The sequence below is a fragment of the Protopterus annectens genome, chromosome 2.part2, assembly GCF_019279795.1.
Source record: "Protopterus annectens isolate FY-2018-M chromosome 2.part2, PAN1.0, whole genome shotgun sequence".
Lineage (NCBI taxonomy): Eukaryota > Metazoa > Chordata > Ceratodontiformes > Protopteridae > Protopterus > Protopterus annectens.
The window spans coordinates 563,715,094-563,730,262 of record NC_056730.1 but is presented as its reverse complement, the minus strand read 5'-3'; the positions used below and the strand labels follow the sequence as shown (position 1 = coordinate 563,730,262).

Sequence of the window (15,169 nt, the reverse complement as noted above, 5' to 3'; positions counted from 1 at the left end):
TTGGAGTGAAGATGTTGGGAGGTCAGCATGAAATGCATGTGTAAGCATATGCAAGTGTCAAAAAATTGGCAATCCATGGGACTGGCGTGTTAACTGCAGGATACACACTTATGCTCTTCTGACTAGATAGACACACACATGCATACATGCGTGTGCGCACACACACACACACACACACACACACACACACACACACACACACACACACAGACACACACACACACACACACACACACACTTACACCTCCCTGTTGACTGCAGTGAGAAACAGAACCCCTAAGTACACAGACTGGAGAACTCAATACTTTACACAAGCACCATGGCACAAGTTTGACTTTGACAAGACTGCAGGACAACTTATAGTGGATGACAGCAGTGGATATTGGAGAGAAGATGTTGGGAGGCCTGCATGAAATGGATGTGTAGGCATGTGCAAATGTCAAAAAATTGGTAATCCATGGGATTGGAGTGGTAACTGCAGGATACACATTTATACTCTTCTGACTAGATAGACACAGACACACATCTCCCAGTTAACCGCAGTGATAACAAAACCCCTACCTATCTAAGTACACAGACTGGAGACCAATGTACTTTATACAAGCACCGTGGCACAAGTCTGACTTTTACAAGGCTGTAGGAACAACTCATGGTGGATGACATCAGCAGTGGATGATTGAGAGAAGATGTTGGGAGGCCTGAATGAAATGTATATGTAGGTATGTTCAACTGTCAATATATTTCAAGTTCTGCATGTTACCAGACTGAATAGTGTGCAATGTGTATTATCTGGTGGTTGTGCTCCAATGTGCAGGTATACTTTAAGAGACAGCTTTACAAACTATATGCAAACAGGTATCCACATTACTACAAGTATTTGAAAATGTGAATGTGCATTGTTATTCTAAAGATGTATATAGTATATCATACAACATGTCCTATTATGTTATGTAGAGTGTAGTTGATATATTTGTGAACAAGTGCCGAGAGACCAGGGTTGGAGTGCATGGGCAGAGGTAACACATGGTTTCATTGTAAATTTGTGACATATTCTTAAATAGGGCCTTCATTTTTTTATGTTTCCACAAGTAGTTTCATGGCATGAAGACTAAATTGACAGTAAACAAATGTAATACATGCTATTATTTACTTTGCATAGCGCAAAGGCAAGTAGTGGGTTTGCACAATGGTTGGTGAAGTGTTTGCGCATGCAAGATACACATTTTTACAGATTTCCTAGTTTGTGCATAGTTAAGCAGTGCACAAATTTGAGGCTTATTGCTAAACTTATAAGAGTTTGTACTGAATTTATGAAACACAACTGCTGCTTAGCTGATTCTGTAGCAGCAGCTGTAAATGTATTGACACATTCCTTTTTCAACAAAGATGATACAGGGTTCGAATCCAGGTGTATGTAATATTTTTAAATAAATATTGATAATGCAGTAAAATTAGACTTTATTCTATCTTCACCATGTTTTTGTGAATGTTGATGTGTGTAGGTGTTTAAGCAGCATTGCACAGAGGTAACCATATCACAGAAGAGCCACTCACCATCATTTGGCTCTGGTACATGATGCAAAACATGGCACAAACATAGAGGCCAGAAAGTGAAGGGCTCCATTGTTTTTTTTTGTTCTTTTTTTGGTACTTATGTGTGTTTTGTGTGATTCTATTTTTGACCAGATTATAGGTGTTAACATGGAGTAGATAGGAAAGTGGTGAAATGGGGGTTAAGAAGAGTGAAGAACAAAGGGAAAGCAATATAAGAATGTGCAAATGTGCAGGAGGGAGGTAGGAAAGAACCATATCTATCCATTTCTTCAATACTGTAAAATGAAAATACGTACAGAATATTAGCTGAATTTGGACTGTCACTTCCACAAAGAGGAGAGGCAATAATGCAAGCATGTTGTACAGACAATTGAACCAAATAAAGTGTGTCAAGAACACACATGTGCAAAATAGAGAGCTATGTATGGGATGATATTTTTTGGTGGGACAGGTGCCCATTTTTTTACTTCAATAAGAGAATAATCTTGGGTAAGGGATGTTGGTATTTCTAGGTTAGGTAAGTTGGGTAGGTGGGGAAGCAAATGCAAACAGGACAAACACGACAAGACACAGGGATGATGAGGGACACAAAAGGTTGGGGGACTCCATTATTGGGGTGAGGGAGGGGATAATGCAAGCTCATGTCCATCAAACATGAGGACCATGAGAATCTAGTCCTCACCTGCAGGACTGTCATCACTGTCCCCTTACTCCACTGGTTGCTGGAGTGCTTGATTTCTTCTCTTCCTATGGACCATGAGGGAGAGCAGCCTCTCCATCCAGCATAGGCATATACCAATGGTGTACTGCATGACCCTACTCAGCAACACTGGCATCTCCTGGTGGGTGATGATATCCCCACCTCCACCAGTACTCCTGGGGATTATCACAGCACTAGCTACTGAGGTAGTGCTACCTGAAGGTGCAGGTAGTGCAGGGGCAGCATAGGTGGTGCTACCAGGTTGGGTTCTAGATGTGCTGGGCGTTGGTGCTGCAGCTGGTGGGAGGGGCAAGCTGACTCACTGGGGTAAGAGTACCTCACTGTGCTGTGATTTGGTAAAGATGGATGGCATATAGACATTTTGATGACACATAATAGAAAATAAAAAAAGAGACAAGAGTTGGGGAGAGGAAAAAAAGAGATAAAATTAGTACCGTCATATTTATCTGAAGTGTTATATTTAAGTATATGTCCTAACAACTACAAACTATGATTATGGACTGCTCAAAGTACCCCTTGCAATGTACATATATTGCACATATGCTTGGTCCAATTAAACAGAGTACAGTTAACAGCAGGGTCTTTATGCCCCTTGTATACAGTGTAATGTATGTAATATTATTAAATAAATGTGGTATTTTATAATTGCTACTTATAATATTTGAACCCACAACCTCTGAATACAGTCTTACACTTGATTCCTAAAGTTGGTTTGTGATACACACTTATGCATGCATACCTGCTTTTACAGTTAGGATATGCATGCTCAATTTGCAACTACTGTATAGAAAACAAAAATCTATCTTTAACCTTTAAAGCTACAGTAATACTTCTCTTGTGCTGTATACATACCACTTGCTTCCTTCCAAACAATCACCATAAGCCTGCTGCATCAACTCAGTTTACGAATAGCTGTGAAAACAAATGAAAAGAACAGAAGAGCATTATGCATATCAGTTTTGCCTATATTTAGCTTTCTGTGTATTATAATTTTTTTAAGGCTTTAGTAGTTAGATGCTACGATCTTACATTTTATCCATGTTTTCTTAGGGTCCAGTCTGCTTTAACTACAGACCCCACTTTCTCCAATCCCATGCCCACAGACATTCACAGATGGCCACCCATGGTCCTGTTTTCCAGCCACCCGCTCCAGGTCCTAGGAGTTGCCACATTCCAGGTACTCACCAATCACAATCTCCCACCATCATTCTCAGATCCACATTGGTCCCAGCCCTCCTCCAATCCACATAAGACATGTTTTCACACCGACATCCCTATGACCAATCACCACCTGGGGGGGCTTCGCCATTCACCAACCTATAGGAAGTATCCCGGCTTTGGGTGCCAAACCTTTTAACCAACAGCTTCTTTGAGGGTGGTTCTTTCACCACCCAATTGCCTTTCCCTGATTTTGATGCCAGGACCTCTCTCCCCATGACTGCCACCTTACCTGACAACTTCACAACCCCAGTGAAGAACCCCAATTGGACAAAATGGTCCAATGGTTTTACAACTCTACCTCCACTTTCTCCCAATAAATTTCCACCACATTAAGCCTCTCACTCAAATGAACAAGAACATAATGATCCCACAACTAGACACATCCTTAGCTTATCACCTCCATAGTTACTCGAAGGCATCCAACGAATGCTCTCATAGATATTACTAATCCACAAATAGGCAGGAAACCCAGTACTGATTTAAACAGCAATAGAATTGAAAAAAAGAAAACAAACACCAGCAGCTGGACTACCATGCAACTTTAATAACAAAGTAAAAGCTAAAAACTGCAAGCAAACATGATTTAGCGCTTTCAACATATAAAAAATACATATTCTCAACTGTGAAACAGGAAGTGAGAACAGCATTTAAAACATATTCATGAACATAACACCAAAGAAACACCCAATTGGGGGCAGAAACCACAAGAAAACCTGAGAAAATCTTAGAGTATTGGAAAACAGTGAAATATAACATAAACAATACTATTTACAACTTGGAAGCCCTTATTTTTAGTTCACTTGTAATGGAAATACTGTCATTAATCTCTGGCAAGTGTGTGGCATCTAATATAAGTTGCCACAACATTTCACAATGCAATAATTTGTTCTTAAAGTCCCCTGTGTAGGCAGCTGCTTGCACTTGCTCCAAAATACAAAATAAACTTAAATCTTTTAAAGCCTACACAGAGCACTCTTGTTGTCAGCCTTCTGTACACTCTAAACACACTGATAAATCTTTTTGTTGAAGGCATTGTTGGTTTTGCATACAGGGAACACTTGACATTGAGTACAGACTGCAGTGAACACCACATTTTCAGAGTAGCATTAAAACTTACCCCCTTTTGCAAATTTCATAATGATATCTATTAAGGGGCCAGTATAGCTGTTCTCAATGTAGCAACATTGGTGACATCTCCCTCATTTTAAAGTCACTGGAAACCTGGACAAAAAATTAAAACAAAGTCTCTCTGGTGATAGCAGAGACTTTATTAAACCTGCATAGAGAGCAGCTCCCTCCAGCAACACACCTATTCAGCCCTCTGGAGGTATCCAGGATTTTGCCTTTGGTATTAAAGTCAACAGGTGGCTGGATAATATGGAGTTTGGTCCATATAAGGAATACATTCAATCTAGTAATGGAAAATATTTTAACATTACAACATCAGATTCAAATTTTTGAGAAATGTTTGTTTAAACTTGCCAGGGATTAATGACAGTATTTCCATTACCAGTGAACTAAAAATTAGGGCTTCCAAATTGTAAATAGTGTTGTTTATGTCATACTTCACTGTTTTCCAACACTCTTTAAGATTTTCCTGTTTTGTTTTGTTGTTTCTGCCCTGTGATTGGCTATTTCTTGAAGGTGTGTCCATGAATATCTTTTAAATGCTGTTCTCACTACCTGTTCATGGTTTTGAAGATGTCTTTCGTATAAGATGAAAGTGCTAAACCATGGCTATTTGCAGTTTTTAGCTTTTACTTTGTTATTAAATTTCCGTGGTCATCCAAGTGCTGCTGTTTGTTTGTTTTTTTCAGTAGATATTACTAAGAAAAATAGATATATAATATAAAAATTAATTACAACCATTGTCACACAAATTATCTTATTTACATACATTTACATCTTTGTTGTGAAAGGATGTAAAAGCACTACATCAAAATGTTTTATTGAACACCATAATGCACTTGTCTGTACTGCTTTAATACCTATAATAAAAAGATGAAGTGATGGAAACTATGAACACTGAATCTTGATGTTCATTTTTATTTTTACTTAATCACTTCCACAGGATATGTTGAAATTTACAGTTTTCTAAGAATTAAGATTATTTTATTTTATTTTACTTGAGGTTTTTATAATAAGTGGTTAAGCTGACCACTATTTTCCCTCTTAAGGATAACATCAGATAACAAGAGAACAAGAACATGTTCCAAACAGCCTGGCACTGAGATATTCAGTCTTTGTAGTTAATGTATTAGAAATTTTCTTTCTTAGCATACTTACACAACTGTGGGATGCCGCTGATTTAAAACTCATCCACCCACTGGTTGAGCATATCCCACTTTTGCCTTTCTATGTCATTGAAATGGTGCCTACATTGTTCTCCAGTATGTGGAATGCCAGTTGCGCTGGATACAGCCTTGGTCAGACTATTCCAAGCCTCAGACCTTTACTGGGAGCCAGAATAGTCCCCCTTCAGAAGCCTTCAGCTGTAGCACTTTATCAAGAGTCCAATAAATATCATGGACTCCTGAACACCCCACCTCTGTGTCCTAAATTGGGCACCTTCCCCTCTAACACCAGACATGTCTAATCCTAAAAGTAGAGCAATGACAAATGATGGGTTCCTGCCAATTCCTGTTATCACATTTAATGGTAGTGCACAAACCACAGAAATTATGACAACCATGTTTGCATGATGTTAAGTGGAGAGAAATAGTGCCAAGCAGGGAGGAAAGCAATTTTTGAAATGAATCTGACACTAACATTAGTTTGAGGGGTGTCTGCTGCTGTTACTGTTAGGTGGTTTAACTTTGCAGACATGCACTGGGGGCATAAATTTCATGACTTGACATACTTTTGGTTTGGCTTTATACACTGATAAAACTGAATTTTACAGTGTAGGATTCAAGCCTATTCATAAGGGACAAAACATTTTCTTCCACACCTGTGATTTTCCATCTTTGCCATAGAAGAAGTGCTTCTCAGACATCATCATGAATCATTCATAAATACAGATGACAGTTTGAAATGTTAACCATGTATGTGTGTGACCTGACAAGGTCCTTATATAGAAATTAATTTGTGCATGCGTCATTTAGGTATGAAGGCCATCCAAGTCCAGATAACATAATTTTACTTACAGAAATATAGTAGACTGTATACCCTCAGTCATACATCTGAAAACACAATAAGGATATTGTATCCCTCATAAATATAATTCATATCAGCTCCACTAACTAAAGTGTTATAAGTGAGATTGAATATAATGTGAAATGAAACAACAGTAAAAAGGTCTGGAATGTCCTGTATTAGTACCCAGGACCATGTTTGTGGGAGCCCTACACTTACACCTATTGCCACAATAATGCTGAAATCACACTTGTATATTTTTGTGTTCATTAGTATAAACTGGACTATCACAACAGCAAAATATGTTGCATTTCCTGTATTAGAATCCAGGACCATCTGTATTATAGCCTATACTTACACCTGTTGCCACATGAATGTTGAAATAACACTTGCCACAAGAATGTTGAAATAACACTTTCATATTTTTATGTTCATTACTATAAGCTGGACTGTCACAACAGTAAAACATGTTGCACTTCCTATGTTAGAACCCAAGACCATCTGTATTACTGCCTTACACTTACACCTGCTGCCACAGACAGTTGCATATATTCATTCTTAAGTTCTGTGTGCTAACTGCCACAGAATGCCACTTAGCGTGTTTGCACAGTGCCCAAAAGAATTAATAGAATGTATCCATTTTAAATTGACTGCCCATGTCCTGTCTGCAGGTGTTCAATGGCCAAAGGTTTTTGGGGAAGCTTGCTAACCACCATGCAATGTCACTTAGCAGCATTACATGATGGAAAGCAAAAACTGCAACAATGTATCGATTCTGACCTTTATACTGTCTATACCCTATCTGTAGGTGTTCAGTCTGCTTCCTGTGCGGGCAACTAGTCCAGGTCTGCACACTGCCAAGTATCTTGCAGCTAAACCTGACATTCATTGTGTTTCTCTGTTTCCTTTATTTTTACTAAAAAAAGGAAAATTAGTTGAACTGAAGAAAAAAATCTACAAAATAAACACTATAAAATTTCTGTTGGTACACATGAAATATTTTTACACAGGTCTGGATTTGAACTCTCACTCTAATGAGCCTTCAAAGCACAGTAAGGGTGTCTTACCTCACTTTGCCACACATACAGCTTTGCTGCAGAGAACTGAAATTATTGTGCATACAACCAGCTGCAACATCATCCACAGTACTAACAAAACATATGACAATTGTTTGTACATGTATTAATTTCAGATGTAGTACACTGAGTGATCACACAACTATTTATGACTATGCTTGCAAAAATGCAGCTGTCTTATCTCTCTGTGTTTGTTGTTCATACTTGTCTTATCTGAGCAGTAATCTGAAACGTGCAATCTGTAAGGCATTCTGTATTATTGTCCTTAAAATGTGGAAGGATATTAAACAGCAATAATATAGAGTTTTCAACAAATGAAGGGGAGGCTGGATGTCACTGAACAGAAACTGTGAAATATGTGCTGCTTGCATACATTTAAAACATGGATAATTAATCTACACTTTGCAAGTCTAACCTGGCTGACACACCCACTGGAGGTAGGGCAGTCTGGATTGCTATTGTGTTTTCCTTTGCCCTACAAGTAATCATTGCAATCCATTATCAACAAACACAGAGGGAGGGCCTGCACTATGTTTATATCTTCTACATGGAGCCAAGCAATTGGGATTCAGCAATTCTAATGAGTTCACACCTCATTTGCATCTTCACAGGGCTCACAGCCCTGAATCTACACCATAAAAAGGGAACCTCATAGCTAGGGAACATGAAGGTGAGGAGACTTGTTCATGTAGATAACACAGAAAAGGATATTGCTTTGGAATATAGCTGCACAAAAGACTACTGACCTTGATAAGATATGCTTGCATTTTTCAGCTATATACCGTATATGCTGAAATGTCATTAAGAAAAATCTGTTTATATATAAATATATATATATATATATATATATATATATATATATATATATATATATATATATATACATTAGCAAAGGCTACTTTTATCTTTATCCATTTGCTAGAAGTTTACTGATGACATGGGCATGTTTGTCAGGGCATTTCACTTTCTCAGATGCACAGCCTTATTAACTATCATCACAAGTGGTGTTTTTTTCTGTATATTCTTCTATTGTTATTAGCATGAAATGTAAATGTTTAATTTTGTCAATTGCATGGGAGGGTTAGCCTTCTAGGATGGACTATACACACCTCTAGGGGAGTGCTGGCCTCCGGTAGACATGACTGGCAATAGCTTAAAATGGAATGTTCTGTGTTAAATCTGTAAACATGTTTCAGGGGCAGTTTATTTGATAGCATTTTTAGCACTTCACTGATGGTTTATTAGTAAAATTTGTCATTTGCCTATTCTTTTGGGGGTGGGGGAGCAAAGTTGCATTTCTTTTCTAGCACAAACAACATTTTTGCTATTGTTACCCTCCTTGTTCTGGATACAACTTTGCTTTGTGTGTAATTGTAATATGTTACAACCATACAATTTCTTTTTTATATTTGAATATCTTGACTGTTTTATGTTTCTCAAGTGAAATGCTACCTTTTCTCTGTTATATTGAAATAGAACTTTTAATTATGTGATATTTATGTGCATTATCCTTCTGTTGTGTTTTAGGTCACCTAGGACTATGGCACCCAGATGTCTCAATCCCTGAAAACTCCCATTCAGTGACCCTGAGAATGAGGTCATTGTGGAAGCTTTTAGGTGGCATGGTGCCTTTCTGCTTGAGAGGGGATGTGGAGATATATCAGGCAGAATGCAAATTTGAGAGCAGATAGTTGCTGATCTGAATGCAGTAGGCAACCAAAACAGAACATATGATCAGGTGCGCCATAGGGCTACTAATATGATTTCATCTGCATGGAGGAGAGCAGCCTCAGTGGCCCATGAATGGATGCGTACTGGGGGAGCTGCTACAGAGCCACCACTAAAAGCAAATGAAGAGTTCCTGTCCACTGTCAGGGATCCAGACAGCTCACTGGAAAGTGCACAACAGCATTTTATTGATGTTGGTGCTACTGTTTCAGGGAGAACAAGTATATCCCAGGAGGAGCTTCCAGGTAGGCTTATCTTTCTCAATTGTTAAATAGTTCTTGTATAGTAAAATATTTACAGCAATTCTTAAGTTCTGTTTAACATTAAATTTGTTTAAGGGGGATAGTTGTAGAATGATACAGTTAACAACACATTCTTTTTTTTTCTAAAAATGTTTTATTTTTCAAATACAGCTGTATAAAATCCATAGTATTTGTATATAACATCTTAAATAACTATGTACACTATTTACATCAGCCTGACACTATAACAGAGCTCAATATATACAATTACTTTATATGTATAGCAATCCAGTTATCAGAGTGTATCTGTTTAGTTATTGTAAAGTGTCAATTAATGATAAGACTTTTTCCATGGATTGTTAATAAATGGCTTAGGATGAATCCTTAATTCTTTAATTTTAATTTCCAACAATGCTATGGTCTTCAGTAGGCTGTAGAAGTCTTCCAAATTTGGTATTGTGTTTGTATTCCATATTCTTGTTATACACTTCCTTGAGATTGCAAGTATTGTCCAAACTAGATACATATTTGATTCATTCAAATGAGGAACTTCATACACATTTAATAATACTAGAGCTTTAGATAAGTTAAACAATTCATTAAATAAAGTTTGTAAAAAGTTTTAATACCATTCCAAAATGGCTTAATTTTAACACAGTCGAAAAAAATGTGATACCAATCTGCATTGTGTATTTGCTCACACCTCCAACATACTCCCTTTGTGAAAGAATTAATTTTAGTAACTCTATCTGGAGTTAAGAATGCTCTGTGCAAGCATTTCCAATTAAAAACTTTCCAGTATTGTGTAAAGGGTGTATGTTTTATTGATAATAAAATATTTGATTTAATTTCTTCATTTAGCTGTAATGAGTGTCCTTTTGTTATATAATTCCAATATGAGGATTTGGGTGTTGTTTTATAATTTAACAATATCTTGTAAAATTTTGAAATACTATTTCCCATGTCATAATCATTATATATGATTTCATATAGGTATTTCGTAAGTTTAGGTATTTCTTTAAATGAACAATTACTAATTATTCTGCAGAAATCTTGCAAATATGTCAGAATGCTTTGCATAGTTAGCCAATCTTGTTGTGGAATTTTGTATGTTGTTTCTCTTGTTTGCATATCCAGAACATTTAGTTCTTTGATACATTTAAACCAACAAACAAATCCTTTCTGTTCCCAGGAATTAATTATTTCTCTGTATATTTTATGTGGATAGCTCTTTATAACTATGAATGGTGTCAAAAGATCATACCAGATTTTTAAATCTATATTTGCATTAATAATTTTCCTAAATGAGTCAATGTAATAATTAATCATACAAGTGTTAGTGGGCTTAGTTATATTATATTGCATACTAATACATATGTGCCATGGCAAATGGTTTTTATCTGTTATTTGAAAAAAAATTTTGTAAATCAAATTCATTTATTGATATTACAGTTGGTAATTCTTTCCAAATTTCAGAATAATTTGGACTTATCCAATCTGAGATTGTTTTAGATATTGATGCTTTTATATATGTTTCTATATCAGGAAAGTTTAATCCTCCCTGTTTCCATGGTCTGACATGATGTGTTAAAGATATTCTGTTTCTTTTGGGAAACCATAAAAATTTTATTAGGCATGACTTTATTTCTTTGAGTATATTCCTTTCTGGTAACAGTTGTACTGCCAAAGCTATATATAGAATCTTGGGTAGTAAAACCATTTTTATTAACTGCAGTCTATCTTCTGCAGTCTATCTTCAAATGTTAATATTATTTTGTTCCACTTTTCCACAGAGATTTAAATTGTATTGATATTATTGTAGATTTTTGAGATTAATTCATTATTATCCTTGCATATCTCAATTCCTAGATAGTTTAAGGAAGATTCTTGTTTCCCTATAATGTGAGTCCCCTTCATTTGCAATTCTTTTTTTTTATTTAAAAATAAACATTTTGATTTATTGAAATAGAGTACTGAAGTCCTGTAAAATGTGTCAATTAAAATATCTAATTCTTCTAATGTCTCTTTTGTATTGGATAATGTTAATAATATGTCATCAGCAAAGAGCATTACTTTAGAATTGTATTGTTCATAAACATCTACTCCTTTGATTTTTGTATTGTTACGTATTGAATCTGCCAATATTTCAATAGCCAAAGCAAATAGGATCAGTAACATGGGACATCCTTCTTTAGTACCTTTTGTTATATGTATAGATTCAGAGGTGAAAGGACCTAGCTTAACATACGCTAAATTATTTGTATCTATATTCTTTAGTAGATGAACAAAGGAAGGAGAAAATTCAAATAACACCAGAATTTTGAATAAATAGTCCCAATTTAGGGAATCAAAGGCTTTTTCTATATCTAAGCCAGTTGTGAGTGTTTATTTTCTTTATTAATATAATCTATAAGAGAAATGATCATTTTAATATTGTCATGTGTGTCTATGATATATAAATCCAGTTTGATCATTATTTATTGTTTTGGATAGTGGTATTTTCAAATATTGTCATAAATATCTTATAGTCATTATTTAATAATTATATAGGTCTATAGGAAGTACAGAGGTTTGGGGATTTGTTTTCCTTTAGGTTTGGTGTGATTAAGGAATATCTCCAAGAGGGTGGTATTAAAGCTTGTGACTGAATTTCTAATAGAGTTTTATGGAAGAGGGATAGTATCTTTGAAGGAAAGGGTTTATATATTTTCATAATTATGCCATATATAACTGGAGCTTTATTATTTTTACCCTCTTTTATTGTATCTGTAATTCTTTTGAAGGATATGGGTGCTTGCAGATCTAGTTTTAATTTTTCTGGTATTTTTTATATTAGAAAATTTTTCATCTAGATTTAATTGCTTGATACATATATTTTCTTTTTGGAAATGTTCCATATAGTGATTTCTATAGGCATCATATATCATATGTCACCTATATCTGAAACGTTTTTCCCTTTCTTTTCATGGAAGATACTTTTAATGTTATTAGCTTTTGATTGTATTTTGATTCTTGTGGATAAATTATGTAGATATTTGGGAGAAGTGGCCAAGGTATTAATTTTTAGTTTTTCTAAAGCTAAACTAGTTTTATGTGTTAGAATGTAGTTATATTTATTGTTTAACACTTTTACTTTCTTTTTCATCTCCAAATTATTTTAATTTTTTTCAGCTTTTACTGACAAATATTTGGATAGTAGATCTAATAATTCAGAATCCCATTCACTGATTTTTTTTATACCAAGTTAGGGTTTTACCATATATGTAAGCTTGTAATGAGTCCCATATCATTATTGTATTTATCTCTGTGGTGTAATTATTATCTAAGAAGAACTATAATTCAGAAAATAACCAGGGTTTGAACTCTTAAATTTTAGTTATATGTGCTGGAAATCTGGAGTTAAAGATAAATGGTTTGTACCCATTTTGAACTTTTAGTATCAATGAATTGTGGTCTGAAAGGGGGCAGGGAATGATGGAGAAACTAATGATTTTAGGGTATAAGTCATGGGCAGCAAATATTTTATCTGTTCCAGTTTAGGTACCAAATCTGTGATCTTGACGACTAAGATTTATCCTCTCTAAATTTGAAAGTATCTACAAAATGAAATGATTCTACTCACTTGTTTAAAGCTTTTGATACAGCAGATGTACGCATCTGTCTTTTATTTGTAGTTTCAAAAATATCAAATATATAGTTAAAATATCCTCCTAATATTAAGTTGCCTTTATAATTATTGGGAAATGACATTAAAGTGTTTTTAACAGTTCCTGAGCCAATGCCTGGGAACCAGTAGAGATTGGCTAGGGTCCATATTCTGTTATTATATTTAACTACTACTAATGCCATAAGTCCTTCTTTGGCTCCATACTTATAAATGATTTCTGGGTTAATCACATTTGTTTATCATAAAATTGTTACCCCTTTTGTCTTTGTCTTATAAGTGGATTGTGCCAATATCATATATTCCTTAGGATTCCATTTGTAATTGTCATTTGTTTTGAAATCAGCTTCTTGAAGGAAGACAATTTGTGCTTTGTTCAGTTTTAAATAATGCAGTAGATTTGATCTCTTGCTAGGATTGTTTAAGCCATTGGTATTTAAAGATAATAAAGTTAAATCCATCTTAGGTTATTTAGACAATGTTTTTTTTTTGTTTTATTGTGACTATTAAATATTTTCTTCTGATAACTATAAAGTATATGTTTGAGCTTTTAAAGGAAATTATCAGTTTTATACTTTGAGTGTTTACCAATAAAGAACTGTTTTGGTCAGGCATACTAAAAAAGTTTTTGTGAAATAACAAATTTAAATTAATAAATGTTAGCAAAACTAAGATCCGCACTAGCCATGGAATGAAAATCATTCGTAATCTGATTATAAACCTAAATCCATCAGATGATCACTCATACCTTGACAATTCAGAACATCTGAGCTCCATAAATTGAATTATCATATGGAGAATATTTGCAACAGGAATAAGCAATATTTATATTATTTTGAACAGATATAGTACTATTGTAGATTAGGCAGAATTATAATACAATATAAATGTCTGCTTATTGTATAAGCAATTAATATTTACATGAAAGATAGATGACAAGCAATTCAATCATAGTAAAGTAGGATGTATCATATATAAAACCTCAGTAAAAGATTATAGCACACAGTTATTTAATATATTCACCCTTACTGATGAAGTATTTCAAAACGTATTACTTAAAATAAATAGATGGTAATAATATTTATACCTAATGTTTATAATACAATGTATTTTACTGGATATATCAGAAGTTATATTTCATTGTTCACCAGCATATAAGTAATCACTTTGCTTGTTGCTAACTTACTTAAAGCAAGTTTGTTTTATGTAAACATTGATGAAAGGTAGTGCATTTTAATTACCAGTGCATCCCTCTTCCCCCATTTCCTGCACATAAAGATTTTCATATCTGTCATTTCTTATTATAAAATGAGTGAAATTATAGGTTAAAACCAACAAATTCACTTATTGTGATTAATGATTACAAGTTCCCTTTCCATATTCATAAATTGCGATTTTTATGGCATATACTGAAAGTTTTTATATTTAAATGGCAACATTCTATTTTGTATAATCAGCAGAGGTTAAACTGAGTGATTATTGTCAATTTAATACTACTTATTCAGAATGTGATTGTTACATTCTGTGACATTCCTAGTTCAGACTTCTATTGTTTCCCCTTGAACAACTTTGTCAGTTTGATGTCATGTATAAAAAACAAGTAATCTCCGTGGTATCCCCGAAGTCTCAAAACAACCCACTAAAGTGTAGTGGATCCAAAACCAAACAGTGTAAGAAACTTCTCTGTGTGCAAGATTTTCAGTCCATATATTTCTAGTTAATCACTGTATATTAATCAGATAAGACAATAGTAGTAGAAGTAGCAAACATAAACTCGTCTTGAGTAAAAACAAAACAAAAAGTAATAATAGAAAATATATAATTGTAC

The 15,169-nt window shown here is 34.7% G+C and overlaps 1 long non-coding RNA gene across 1 annotated transcript in view; it reads right to left on the bottom strand.

Annotated features, from left to right (window-relative positions):
* The window catches only part of LOC122795721, a 306,947-nt gene that overhangs the window by 59,335 nt on the left and 232,443 nt on the right, over window positions 1-15,169 (bottom strand). The window contains exon 2 of the long non-coding RNA XR_006363851.1: window positions 3,128-3,187. This is a non-coding gene — a long non-coding RNA (uncharacterized LOC122795721). The remainder of the gene's footprint in view (window positions 1-3,127; window positions 3,188-15,169) is intronic.